Source organism: Octodon degus, unplaced genomic scaffold (genome assembly GCF_000260255.1).
Source record: "Octodon degus isolate 3935 unplaced genomic scaffold, OctDeg1.0 scaffold00046, whole genome shotgun sequence".
Taxonomy (NCBI): Eukaryota; Metazoa; Chordata; class Mammalia; order Rodentia; family Octodontidae; genus Octodon; species Octodon degus.
The window spans coordinates 10,371,354-10,385,347 of NW_004524622.1; the positions used below are offsets into that span (position 1 = coordinate 10,371,354).

Genomic DNA, 13,994 nt, shown 5'->3' on the forward strand with positions numbered 1-13,994 from the left:
AATATAAAGTGAACCAAGAGAGAAATTTAAAAATATGAATAAATTCCAAGCAATGATTTTCTAAAACTTTTTCTCTTGTTCCTATTCACAGAACAACAATGTTACCAAAATATTTTGTATTTTCAGAAAAGTGATAAGTAGTAAATAAAAAATTTGAAGTTTTGATAAAAAAAGGATATGTATTGTAAAGGGGCTAGTCAAAGTATCATTATTTGCTAATGACATGATCCTCTGCTTACAAGACCTAAAATAATTCCACCAAAAGACTCTTAGAATTAATAATCAAATTGAGAAATGTCACAGGATACAAAATAAACACACAAAATTCAATAGTGTTCCTGTAAACTAATAACAAACTCATTGAGAAAGAAATTAGAAAAACAATATATTCACAGTAGCAACAAGGAAAATTAAATACCCATGAGTTAACCTAACCAAGGAGGAAAAAGACCTATACAATGAAAATTACATCACTCTGATATAGGAAATTGAGGAGGACATGAGAAAATGGAAAGAAGTTCCCTGTTCTTGGATACAAAGAATCAATATAATCAAAGTAGCTATACTTCCAAAACTGATCTACAGATTTAATGCAATCCAAGTCAAAATGCCAGTATCATTTCTCACAAATCTAGAGAAAACCATGTGGTTTTCTAAAATTCATGTGGAACAAGAAGAGACCCAGAATATCAAAACCATCCTGGGTAACAAAAATAAAGGAGGAAGAATCAAAATCCCAGATTTAAAGTTATACTACAAAGCTCCTCTGTTTAAAGCAGCAAAGTACTGGTGCAAAAACAGGCATGTGGATCAATGGAACAGAACAGACGGAGCAGAAATAACCCAGGCACCTGTATCTATTGATCTTTGACAAAAGATCCAAAGAAGACACTGGAAGGAAGATAGCTTCTTTAATAAATGGTCCTGGGAAAATTGGATAGCCACATGTAGAAGATTGAGTCCAGACCCATACATCTCACTATATACTAAACTAAAATCAAAGTGGATCAAGGATCTGAATGTTAAAACAAAAATACTTAACAAAATAGATAGAAATCTTAAAGACATAAATGTAGATAAGGACTTTCTGAACATAAACCCAATGGCACAAAAAATAACATCTAAAATCAACAAATGGGATTATATCAAATCAAAGAGCTTCTGTACAAAGAAGGAAACCAACAGAATAAAGAGACAACCTACTGAACAGGAAAATCTTTTTACCAGCTATTTACTGAACAGAGGGTTCACATCTAGAATATATAACAAACTAAAAAGAAGTTAGTTCCCCCACCAAATACAAGACTCAGTCACATAATGCGCAACTGAAATGAATGGACACCTCTCAGACTGGTCAATAAACACATGAAAAAATGTTTGACATTGCTGGCCATTAGACAAAAGCAAGTTAAAACTACATTGAGATCCATTTGTCTTGACTATTTTTCTCATTGCTGAGGTGTCAAAATACCTGACACCTAAAGTTCAAGAAAAAAAAAAAAAAAGAAAGAAAGAAAAAGGTTTATTTTAGCTCACAGTGTGTAGAAGGTTCAGTCCACAGTCAGCTAGCTCCAAGGCAGGGAGCATCGCAGACTGTATCATAGAGGAGAAACAAGAAGGCAGAGGGCAACAAAGGAACAAAGCAGCAGCAGCAGCAGCAGCAGCAGCAGCAGCAGCAGCAGCAGCAGCAGCAGCAGCAGCAGCAGCAGCAGCAGCAAGCCTGCCTTCTTGCTGTCCCTTTATATCCATCCTGGCGACATGTCTTTTGGGTGGTATCACTTACATCCAGGGTGGTCTTCACATTATCTCTACCTAGAACCACGACAAGCCAATCTCTAGGCTAATTTAATAACCATACCCCCTTAATCCTAGCGTCACACAATTTGTCCCGGCATCACACACTCTAGGTCTAGCCGCCTCTCAATATTTCTATTTATGAATGCATGGGGCTTTGTGAGGGACACCTAAACACAAGCCTTAAAACCAATTTACTCCAAAAAGAATGGCTATCATCAAGAAATGAAATAATAATAAGTACTGAAGAAGAGGTGGGAGAAAAGAACACTTTTACATTGTTGGTGGAAAGGAAGATAGTACAACCACTGTGGAAATCAATGTGGTGACTCCTCAAAAAACTAAAAATAGAAATTCTCCTTGACCTTCCATTCCCTTTCTAGGAGTTAGTTATGATAGTGCAGGTAGACATGCATACCCATGTTTAATGCTACACAACTTCGGAAACAGCATCTAACTCTATTAACAGGTGAACTGATAAAGAGAATGTGGTATTTACACAGGATGGAATACCACATGCCATAAAGACACACTTGAGGCATTCATAGGCAAGTGGATACAACTAGGGAATACAATGTTGAAGGAAAGAAATCAGATACAAGCTTAAATACTGCAAGGTTTCTTTTGCATGAAAAAATATAGAGTGGGAAAGTCAGAGACAGAGACCGTGAGACAGAGACAGGCAGGCAGACAGACAGAGAAATATAGAAGATAGATTAAAAAGGAAGTAGGGAGAAATTCAACTAATTCTCCAAATTGTCTATTCCATTGTTTCAAAAATATAATTTGTTTCATTTATTCTACTTTTTCTTGTTTCATTGAGAAGAAAGTTTTGTCTTTTAAAAAAAGAAAAGGAAGGCTGGCCAGATAGCTCAGCAGATTAAAGCACCTGCTTAGGCAGATGCAGGGGCAGGGAGTTCAATTCCCGGCATGCCATACCAGCCCTGCCCTCAGGGCATGCTGAGATGGCAACTGAGACTGGGCGTGGGTGGCACGCACCTGTAATCCCAACACTTGGGAGGCTGGGAGGACCACTACGAGTCTGATCTGTGTAGTGAGACCCTGTACTAAATTCATTAAGAAAGAAAAAAGAAAGAAACGGAGTAAGCACATATTTCACCTTTGAGTTTTTTCTCCTATTTTTAAAAATACAATTTAAAAAAATGAAGGATAACAGCACACGATTAGATATCTAAGTATTCACTCCTGCTACCAAAACTTCAACCAAAGTCAACAGTTCTGGACATTTTTGCTTCCTATTTGTTTTAAAATAAAATAAGCTATCAAGTGCATTTAGAATTCCCTACTCCCACCCAATTCCAATTTAACTGATCCCTGAAGATAAAACACTATCCTGAAGTTACTATTTCTCCCTTGTTTTTGTCTTTTCATTATTCAGAATGATAGTTCTATAAGTTATCATATGATATAATTAATTATATTTAGTAAGAGCTGATTTTAATAATATTTTCAGGAATAAATAAATTGCATTCATTAGCGAAGAATAAAATATTCACACTCTTGTTTCCTAATGAATGAAAGCTTCTAGGAGATATGCCCTCCATCTAGTGGTAAAAGCAGGATGGCCAGAGGTGCTCTAATGTAGGGGAACGGACTTCTTAGAGTCCTGGTGAGAGACATGGAGAACAACACCCCGACTCTGACCCGCAGGAAGCAGCAGTTAATAGTGTATTTTTTTTTAATATTCACTTTATTTCTTTTTAGTCATTTTTTTTTTTTTTTTTTTTTTTTGGAACCGGGGATTGAACTCAGGCCCTTGCACTTGCCAGGCAAGTGCTTGTTCTAAATAGGTGCTTTAGACCACTGAGCCATCTCACCAGCCCAAAATATTCACTTTATTTCTTTTTAGTCCTTTTTCTTTGCACTTCATTCTCTTGGCCTAAGTACGTTGATGTGTTGCATCTAGAGTATAGCATTTATTTATTTATTTATTGGGGCAGAACTGGGGACTGAACTCAGGCACTTGCGCTTGCCAGGCAAGCACTTATTCTACTGAGCCATCTCCCCGGCCCCTCAAAGTGTATTTAACATGCTCAGCAGTCATAAGAAGGGTATACATGGGGGGGGGTCAGATGGGACTAATTATATAACGGTAGTTGGCTGAGCCACTGGCTAAACTCACCTTTCTGACTTCAAATGAATTCTCTAAGTTGAATTACTTTCATACTAAAACTACAGCTGGGGAGAGAGCTCCGTGGTCTAAGTACCTGCCTGGCAGATGCAAGGCCCAGAGTTCAATCTCTGGTACCGAATTACACTGCTGGCCCAGAAACTGGGCATGGGGGCTCATGCCTGTAATTCCAGTGCTGGGGAAGCTGAGACAGGAGGTGTGTAGCAAGACCCTGTACCAAATAAATGAAAAAGACTTTAAAAAGCACATATAACTACAGATTTCTGCCACATTTAAATTTTATTTATTTATTTATTTATTTATTTATTTATTTATGTTCTTTTTGAGACAGGGTCTCACTATGCAGTTCAGATGGGCCATGCGCTCACTTTGTCAGCTAGGCTGGCTTCTCGCAGTGATCCTCTTGACTCAGCTTCCAGAGTGCTGGGATTACAGACCTGTGTCACAAGACCTGGCTAAAGAAGCAATTGGTTTGTTCTTGTTTTTTTGGTACCATTAAACTCAGGTTCTTGCACTTGCTGGGCAGGCGCTTGTGCTACCCAGCTGTCTCCCTGGCTTGAACTCTCTTCCCAGCCACTTATTTCATTCCTATGAAACAGAAGGCAAATTTTGAGGAATTATAAGGATGAATGAGTAGAGTCTTTAAATACATTTATTTATTGATTGGATTGTCTTGCAACTTTAAGTCCAGATATTTTTGCTTTTAGTGGACCCTGGAAACTAAAGAACACAAAGAAGTTCTGTGTGGGTTGGTATCCTAGCATAGAACAAGGGAAGATTAAGAGAGGGAAACATGGCATCGGAAAAGTCACTAGAAGCTATGATATTAAAAATGTTAATATCCAAATCAACTAGACATCAGCCGATCAGATCAGACCCTGAGTATAGCAATAAACTTAGCTATAAACTATGCCTACCCTGTTTGTTATGACAAGAGGTCTCTGTCCTAGAGAAAGGAAAGGTACCCAAGGAAGGTCGAGACTTAATAAGCTATCGATGAAATATTACTATAACATGACTCAAATCCTGTCTTTATCTTTTATGCTCTCACCTTCATTATTTAATTTCTTGGTGGGCCAGAAATTCAATTTGAATTTCTGCTACTTATTTCATTGGTCCCCTGGTTCTACTCTGAAGATAGAGAGAGAAATGGGGTACCTGGAGCAAGTATCCCAGAAGATATAAGCCCGTTAGGAAGAAGAGTCTTTAGGTGGAAGAGTGGACAGAATTAGCTAGCGTGGGACTTAGGCAGTAAATGCATTGGGGTGAGACAGAGAACACAGGAAGTCGGGGTCAGGGAGGTAACCAGGAAGTCTGGGTGGAGGGGGCATCGGAGGCCTACTATGTAGTTTCTGTTTTCTTTTGAAGGCAGTGGGAGGATTTTAGGCTGTAGGGAAGGGCACGTGACAAGAGATGATTTGTGTTTCAAAATATAACCTTATTGAAATAATGAACAGTAGGACATTAAGGCGAGAGCCAGGGAAACCAGGAAGGGGAAGGAAATGGTGATAGATTGGATAGGAGCAGTGATGAAGATGGAGACAATGAATTTTATTTTGACTAGAGTGGATAGAGAGTCGTCTGACATTATCTTGTCCAATTTCCTGATGTTACAGATGAGGAAATTGTACTTCAGAAGAGTGATGTCCAGCCTGCTTCTGTGGATGGCAGATCTCATCTGATGTGGGCTCTTTATTTCCAGCCTAAAAGATTTCTCATTGGGCCAAACTGCTTTCTGTTTTGTCATGTTGTGTCTTTCACCAGAAGACAGATGTCTTGAAAGGACAGAAGGAGCCTGATACTTGAATGATGGATGGACTTTCACTTTGCTAAAGCTTTCACAAAATCTCATGGTTGAGGAAGTAGGGGGAGACACAGTCCTGTAGGCCAGAATTACTCTGCTCCAGGCATGTGGAGAAAGTTCCTAGATACTTGTTAAATTAAAATCAAGTTCAATTATATGCAAGGGATCCAATCCATGTAAAGAGAAATCCCACTGAGATTAGATTTCAAGAGGAAGTGCAAAATTTTTCCAGAATTAAGAGAAACAGAACTTGCTAGAGGAAATTATCTATGGGGGGAAGATAACAGCCCTTGTGGTGCCATCCCAGTGGATCCTACATCAAGAAAGCATGTGCGTACTCTCTTGCTTGAACTCCAAACTCAGGGAGGAGCTTCACACGACTTTAGCGAGGGTTCATATTGCCCATTAAGATTGGCAGTGGAACGATGATGGAAAAAGTAAATGGAAGATCAGGAGCCCTGAAGGACTTCCTGTTCCCACTTCTCACTCCAAAATGGTAAAATAGCATTCACTAGCTGAGCCTTTGTGGTAGGAGCCATTTTTGTCTAGAGGATTGGGCAAGACCTGTCCCTAACCTCACACTGTGTTCTGTCCTAGGCTTCAGGTTAAGGTGAAGGGGAATGAAGAAGAGACTGAATTTATGTGCCGCTTGATCTAGTTCACTCAGGTAAGGGAGCAGAAAGGGATTGAATGTATAATCAGATATAAATATAAATTACAGTCAGATATAATGTCATAACCGGGAATAAAGAATGTTCCCTTAACTCAACCAGTCCCTGTGTTACCTCATTCAGGTTGGCAGAGAACAGCTGGCGGAACGTGCAGACTCAGTTCAGGTAAGGAAATCCTTCCCATCTGGTGCAGCTGGCAGAACCCAATACAGCCATCTGGAAAACCTCTAACAAAACAAAGATGCCATTTTTGTTTCAGGAAGAGCTCCAGACACCTGTGTCTGTCATTAATCATGAAGCTATTGGGGTCGGGGAGATGGCTCAGTGGAATAAGCACTTCCCTGGCAAGTGCAAGGGCCTAAGTTCAATCCCTGGTTCAGAAAAAAAAAAAAAAATCATGAAGCTATTGAAAGTTAGCTTGGAATAACTTGAGTATTAATGACAAATGAATTTAAGATCACTGCCAGCCATTGTCCTGAGCCATCCTTTCTCTAGGTGCGTGTGGTGTTTGGTAGGGCTCTCTTCGGGTCAGTTGTACTTCCGACACTCTCGGCCACTAGTCTGTCCTGCTTCTTCCTTCTATAGCACATGGTAGTTTCCTATTGAAGGGAGTGTTTCTGAAGTTCTCTAGCTGTATTTGCCCATCTGTGTTCACTGGCCCAAATTATTTCTTTACTCACCAATCATACCCTAAAGCTTCCTTAGAAGACAGATTCCATGAATGGAGGGAAACCACTTGATTGAATGTATTCAATTTATAGGTTGGATGACTTATGTATTGACTTGTCCTTTCTTCAAACAGATAGATCTGCATTGTGGGGGCTACGGAAGGAAGGGCCACTCCCCAATCCTTTGAGCATTATCCTATTGTGTACTTTTCCTGCTAACCCTTATCACAGCATGTAATTATGACAAACAGTTTCAACCAGATGGCAAACTTTATGAGAACAAGGCCCAGGCCCAGGCCCATTTCTCAGCATGCTGCACTCTCACTGGCTCAAAGGAGGAGACCAGAGAGTGCTTCTAGCATGAAAGAGCAAATAAATGAGTGATAAATGAACTGAATTTCCAAATACAAGATGGTCTTTTCCATTTTGGCTCTAAAATATAGAAGTAGAGGGAGTGGTGAAATAGCCTCAGGAAAATTGAAAGTCTTGTAGGGAGTTAAAACATTACTTTTTTATGTATTTAGGACAGGATCTACAGGGTTTCACTATGTAAGAGTCATAGTGATCCTCCTGTTTACAGCCTCCCAAACACTGAGATTACAGATAGGCACAGGCCTGGGGATCGAACCCCAGCCCCACTGAGCTTTTTGGCCGGCCCCATTAATGTTTTGTTTTAAAGGATACCACTGTGTATAAATGTCTTTAAATTAAAGAGGAGGGACTTCACTGGGGCTTCCAGGTAGGATTCATGGAAGCAAACCCCAGCTACTTTGTATACTTTGCTTATAGCGCATCCCTCTTCTGAGATAAGAAACCAAATCAGTACCAGTCTTTGCCACACTTTTTCCTCTGCTGTAATGGGATGAACAATTTAGAAGTAGATGTCCTAGGGCCCAAACCCTGGTTTTTCTGCTTCCCCACTGGCCTTTTGCTCAGTCTCTACCATGTAGATCCTCTCTGTAATCCCTTCTTTTTTTTTTGCTCCCTTGGTGAAGAAACCCAGGATTGTGATGCTGCAAATAAAACTTGCCAGTGTTGTCTAAGGCTCAGCCCGAGCTGCAGAGATGGCTTTGTTTTGCCCAGTGTCTGAAAATGAACTATAATAAGTAAATATGCTGCATGCATAGTAGGCACTCAAAATGTGCAATTATTCTTTCTTCCTCCTATCTTGGTTGATTAAAATACTTCTCAATCATGGCTTTGCATCAAGGATAGCTAAAAAGGGAAATTTAAAATGTTTGCAATTAATTTAACTGAAAAAAGAAATCAGCAAATTAGGGTTAGAAATGTACATATGGAAATATGTGACAAAGAGCTAAGAAATTCTAAATGGTGATAGCCTGTGAGTCCTTCGAATGGAAGACTCCTTAAAGAAGATGATTTATCTTTAATGCATAGTTCAGGTGCCTTTTTTTTTTTTAAATATAGTCCTACTGTTGCTATGGAAATCGCCTCTGGAGGAATGTGTACAAATGGAGACTGGCTTGCCAGTTGCATGAACAGGGAGGGAAGGTAGGCACAGGCCAGACATGTGGATGCTTGTCCATCTCCAGTTTTGGTCCTGCAGGGAAAAAGATAGAATACAGCTGAGGGACATGGTTGGAGTGCTGGAGAGACCCCAGGACCCAGAATCTCTCAGCTTCACTCTACCACTCGGGGTGAGCATCATGCCTGTTATCTCAGCATTGCAATTAACAGCATATCCTTTTGTGTCACTGTCATTCTGGGTTAGTTGATAAACCAGATAGCCGCATCATCCCACAGCACACCATGTCCCTGATACAATGTGAGAAGTTTACTGAAGTGACCCTGTCTGTGGTGATTTTTATGCATAGAACTTGCTTATTTATGAAACATATTTTTCTGAGTGAGAACCAAATCTTTCTTCTCTGCACTTGCCATACTTCTGTGAGAGTTTCAGTTTTCCCACACACTCAGGAGAAAGAAATAAATTGTTTTTTATTGAGAAACTAAACTTGGTTTGAGTTGTGGGACTGGACACGTGCTCTGCTCACAGTAGTGAAGTTGCAGGCTCTTACACAGCAGCCTTTTAAATTATACATTCTAGTTTTGCTGCAAGAACAAAAAGACTGCATGTAACGTAGTCTAGGAACGGGTGTCATTCGTGGCTTCTCGGTGGGAGCAGTCTAGATACGACACAAGGGTGTGTTGGAAGGACACTGGGGGCATTATGGGATCCCTGGAGGAGAGGGGAGAACCAGGTGTAGGCAATGAGTTGACACAAAGTGAGGTTGAACAGCCAGAACACAGCCAAGATCAGTGCCCCAAGTGGCCTCTGACTCGGACACTGCTGCCCTGGGGTAGGATGCCCAGAGGCTGTGGCTTCCCTGGGCCCTGATTGTTGCTGCTACCACTCTGCTGCCTTTGTTGCCACTGACTGATGGACCCCGCAAGGCTGACCAGCCTCTGTGTGCATCTGTTGGTCAAGCCTACTCTTGAGGCTTAAGCTCTAGCAGCAAACAAGACTGGAAGCGTGAGGGCTAGCTCTTTTCAGCTTCTAGGAAAGTGAGTTCTGCCTCTTACTAATTTCACAAACGTAGGACAGGAATTCCAATGTTCTTCAAACTAAAAAATATCTGCTGTATGGAAAGTATTTAATTTGAGAATGTCAAGGGACTCTATATATAGTCTTTAGAAGTAATAACTCTAGAAGTATATTGAAATTAAAGTTAACTATTTTAAAATAAAGCTTTACAGCATGCCTCTCTCAGACTTATAAAGGAAAAAAATCATTTTTAATTGGCTATGGGTTTGTTTCTAATGCCAAAAGAAGAAAAGGACAGCCAGAGAGAGGGAAGGATCTTGAGCAAGGCTCTTGCGAGCAGGGACGTTCACTGTCTCAGGCGGGGGACAGGGCATATTTATCAGTCTTGCACCATCATCTGCCAGGTATCCAAAGGGACCACAGGAAAGGATGTAACAAAAGGATGTGAGCAAAGGATGGCAAGGCGCTGAGCTAAGAAACCTGGAACCCACTCATGGACAAAAGGAAACCCATGGCAGGGCAGAGGTGAAGAACACCATGATGACATTAGGGCCATAGGGGAGTGCTGTGCTCAAGAAATCCAGAATGCCTAGAGGCCTGCGCAGCAGGCTTGACTCAGTGGCATCCTTGAAGAGAGGACAAATGGATGCATGGAGGCTAAAGCCACCAGGAAGTTTATCTAATCATGGGACAGCCCAGCTGTCAGCATGAGGAAGTTTACCAGTGTGCCACTGCAAGTGCTAAAAACTCACCGCTAAGTAGCCAAGACAAGGAAGAAACATTCCTGGAGGAATAAGAAATACCTCAGGTAATTACCAACACAGGTGAGAAGGAACGGCTGTACCCTAATGTTCAAATGTCCCCAAGATGCTCTATTTGCGTTTCTTGTTACTGAAGATAAGAGGCACTGCTGCTTTGATGCTTGGGACAACGTCTTCAACTTCGTGAAAATAATTGCTCACAAGATCAAGGCTTACGTCCTGTGGATGCTTCCTCCAGAGGGAAGACAGTCTTCTTCTCACAGCCCTTGTTGTGCAGGTATAATCTGGTGGGCGGACCCTCGAGGCTGGTGTTCAGTTTAGATTCTGATCATTTTTAAATGAGCATGACTTGTTGTGGGAAATCAGTAACCCTTTTACCTACTATCTTAGTTACTTTTTACTCCTAGCTGGGACAGACACCTGACACTCAAAATGAAGGAAGGAAAGGTTTATTTAGCTCACAGGTACTGGAGGGTTCAGTCCATATTCCGCTGGCTCCAAGGCAAACTACAGCAGTTCATGGCAGCAGAAAACAATGAAGAGCAGAGGAGGAGCAGCAGCTGCGGCCTCTGCCAAGCCCCTCTCTTCTTTCTATGCTGACTGCCAAGACTGGTGCTCCACTGTGAAGATCAAGCTCTTCTGAAGTGGTGCAGCTACGAAGTGGCACAATGAAGACCAGGACTTCTCCAAGGAGGCAGAGTGGGGGCCTCCCGGAGAAGCCTTCCTTACCTCCTTTATATACACTTTTTGGGCTGAGTCATCACTCTGGGGGGGTGTCTTGCCCCAGGGTGGAACCAATTGTGCCCCAGAGTGGGGCCTTCCACAGCTGGGACTGCATTGAGCAGATTCAGCCAAGTTGACACAATGTACCCAACAGGTGGTTGGTGGATAACTGCCCCACATGGGAAAGTGGGGCTCTGAGTGATCTATTTGTCTTCAGTTCCTTCTCCCCTAGAACTGCCAGGTGCAAAAAGAACAGGGCCATGTAGCAAAAGGAGGACCACGGGAGCACATCCCGGAGTGTCAGCGCTATTCTCTAAGAAGGGAAGACTGTGGTGTGCTCTAGTTGGTGTCTTTTATACCTGATACTCTGGGTGAGAAGTAGAGCAAAGGCTTTTTTCCTGGGAGGAGACCAAACTCTTCATTATCCTACTTTATTGTTCTTGGCATTGAGGCAGTTGACTTGAGAGAAAGCCTTGTAAGTCTGGAAGGAGCAAAGCAGTACCTCCTCTCTTCCGGACACATCAGGACCCTTGTGAATGCTCCAAGGTGGTGAAGTTAGAGGAAACTCATCACAAACTTAGTCCGATAAAGTTTTGGGATGCAGCGTGCCTGCAGACTGAGCAAGAAGAGCAAGTGTCCCTGTGCTTGCTTTATGAAAGAGGCTGAATTGAGCCTAAGGAAGACCTGAGACAGGGATGCCAGGTACCCAGGCGCCCTGAGCAAGGGGCCATGATAATGGCTCTGAGGGTTGCTCTTAGGGTTTCTTCCACACACACACCACGTTATTCCTAGCTTCCTCTCCCTCCCTGAAGCTGTTGGGATTGGTTTTACAAGGGGCTGGCTTGAAAAAGGCCACACATAAAGCACGTTTCCCTTTCCTGCCTGCTGTCTACTCCTAGATAAGGCTGTATTCAGATTCACACTTGAAAAGTAAAAAAAAATAAAGCAGCCAGTCCACAGTTGCATCTAAGCAACTGCTATGAGGGAGTCTTGATGGAACCGACTGGGTCGCACAGCTGTTTTGATATGACATAAGCAGCGCTCTGGCTTGCACTCTGGGAACAAGCCAGTGCACGTGGAGCTGGGCGGATGACTTGGTGCCTTCTGATGCCAGCTACATCTCCCAGCTGGTGTTGCTTTAGTGACCTCCAAGGTGCTGCTGAGATTTTCATATCGTAAACTAAACTGGATAATTGAAAGGACAAGGTGAGGCCCCAGAAACTCACTGTCAGGTGATCCTTCACGGTTCACAGAAGTTGAGATTGGCACTGGCCTCCTCAAGCACAGGTGCTAGTGAGCATTTCATGTGGAATTATTTTGCCAATTAAATCTGTGTTCCATCCAACTCTCTATGATAAGTCATGGAGGAACCATGGTCTTCTATGGGAAAATAGAGTTACACGAGTGGATCAACTGTCATCTGCTACTTGAAGATGTCTCTGGTTCATTTTTCCTATCTATATCTATATTTTTATTCAAGTTTCCTACTTTTGGACACATTCTTTAAAAAAAATTAAAGTTCTATTTTTTTTTTTTTTTTTTTTTTTAGAGATATGTCAACATGTCAACTACTTTGTCATGTTCTTTCCTAATGCCAATGTCATCGGAATTTAAAAAGTTGAAGGGAGGAGTTGCATTTTGGAATGAAGGCCACGTGAGTCGGCAGGGCAGCCAGCCAGAACCTTCTGGTGGAGAGAATGAAAGCAGAACTGAGGCAGAGAGCATTTAAATCCCCTTTACAGTTCTGGCCTCAGCCCCTCTTTCCCAGCCTCTGTGGCCGAGTAGAACAAAGGTGGTGTCATATTTCTGGGCACACTGCCTGCCACCACTCTTTCTCCCCGCCTCCCCACCCCCAGTCTTTGAAGGCTTTATTTTGTTAGAGCTGTTTCGTGTTCACAGCAAAATTGTGGGGAAGGTACAGAGATCTCTTTCCCATATACCCCTAGCTCTCACCCATACGTGGACTCCCCTGCTACGAACATCCCAGACCTGCAGAGGCACAGCTGGTCCACCGCCACCACGGACACGTCTTTATCGTCCAGTTCCATCATTCACATCAGGATGCATTCTTACTGTTGCCCATTCTATGGGTTTAAACAAAAACGTAGCAGCATGCATCTTGCATAGAAATAGCATATGGAGTGGTTTCGCTTTCGTAAAAGTCCCCAGGGCTCCATCCAGTCACCTCCTCTTCTCCCTTAAACCCCGGCAACCTCCTGTCACCACAGTTTTACCTTTTGCAGATGTCATATGTTTGGAACCTATGGCCTTTTCAGATGGGCCTACTGGTACGCCTATAATACGCATTTGTTTCCTTTGCGTCTTCTCATGGCTCAGTGGCTCATTTCTTGACACCATGCTTGTAGCGGAGCTTCCCGTCCACCCCCAGCCCCACCACCCGCATCAACAATGCATACGTTTTAGAATTATTTTTCTGCCACAGACTTCCCGTGTGGGTGAGAGGAAAATCAGATTACACACCAGAGTGTAAACACCGCGCTTTCCCCTGGGCTTCCTGGCACCCAGTGTCCTGCTTGGGCTTAGAGATTTCCTGTTTGAAAACGAACTGAATTGACAACATCACAGTCTACACTTGTAAACTTCTTTTTAAGCCAGCATTATCAATAAATTCATTGGGGATGATCAGGAATATAAGCGTATTCTGTATAGTTGTCCTTGGCCAGGATTTTTTTTCCACATTGACAGTAAGGGTGAAAGGTGAAAAAAAAAAAAAACCTGTGTTCTTTAGACACTTTTGTATCAGAAAAAGTACAGAAACATCACTTGAGGAACCCCACGCTTCAGAGCAGTTAGCAGCAGCATGTGAAAAAGCCAAGAAGCTATTTCATTTCCATGGCAGCCAGAGTCCAGACGCTCAAGCTGTATAGATTAAAATCAATGCCTGAATTGCATTC

The 13,994-nt window shown here is 42.3% G+C and overlaps 1 pseudogene; it reads left to right on the forward strand.

Moving 5' to 3' along the window:
- The first annotated feature begins 6,175 nt into the window (after window positions 1-6,175).
- LOC101561391 overlaps window positions 6,176-13,994 on the forward strand; it is a 111,389-nt pseudogene continuing 103,570 nt past the window's right edge.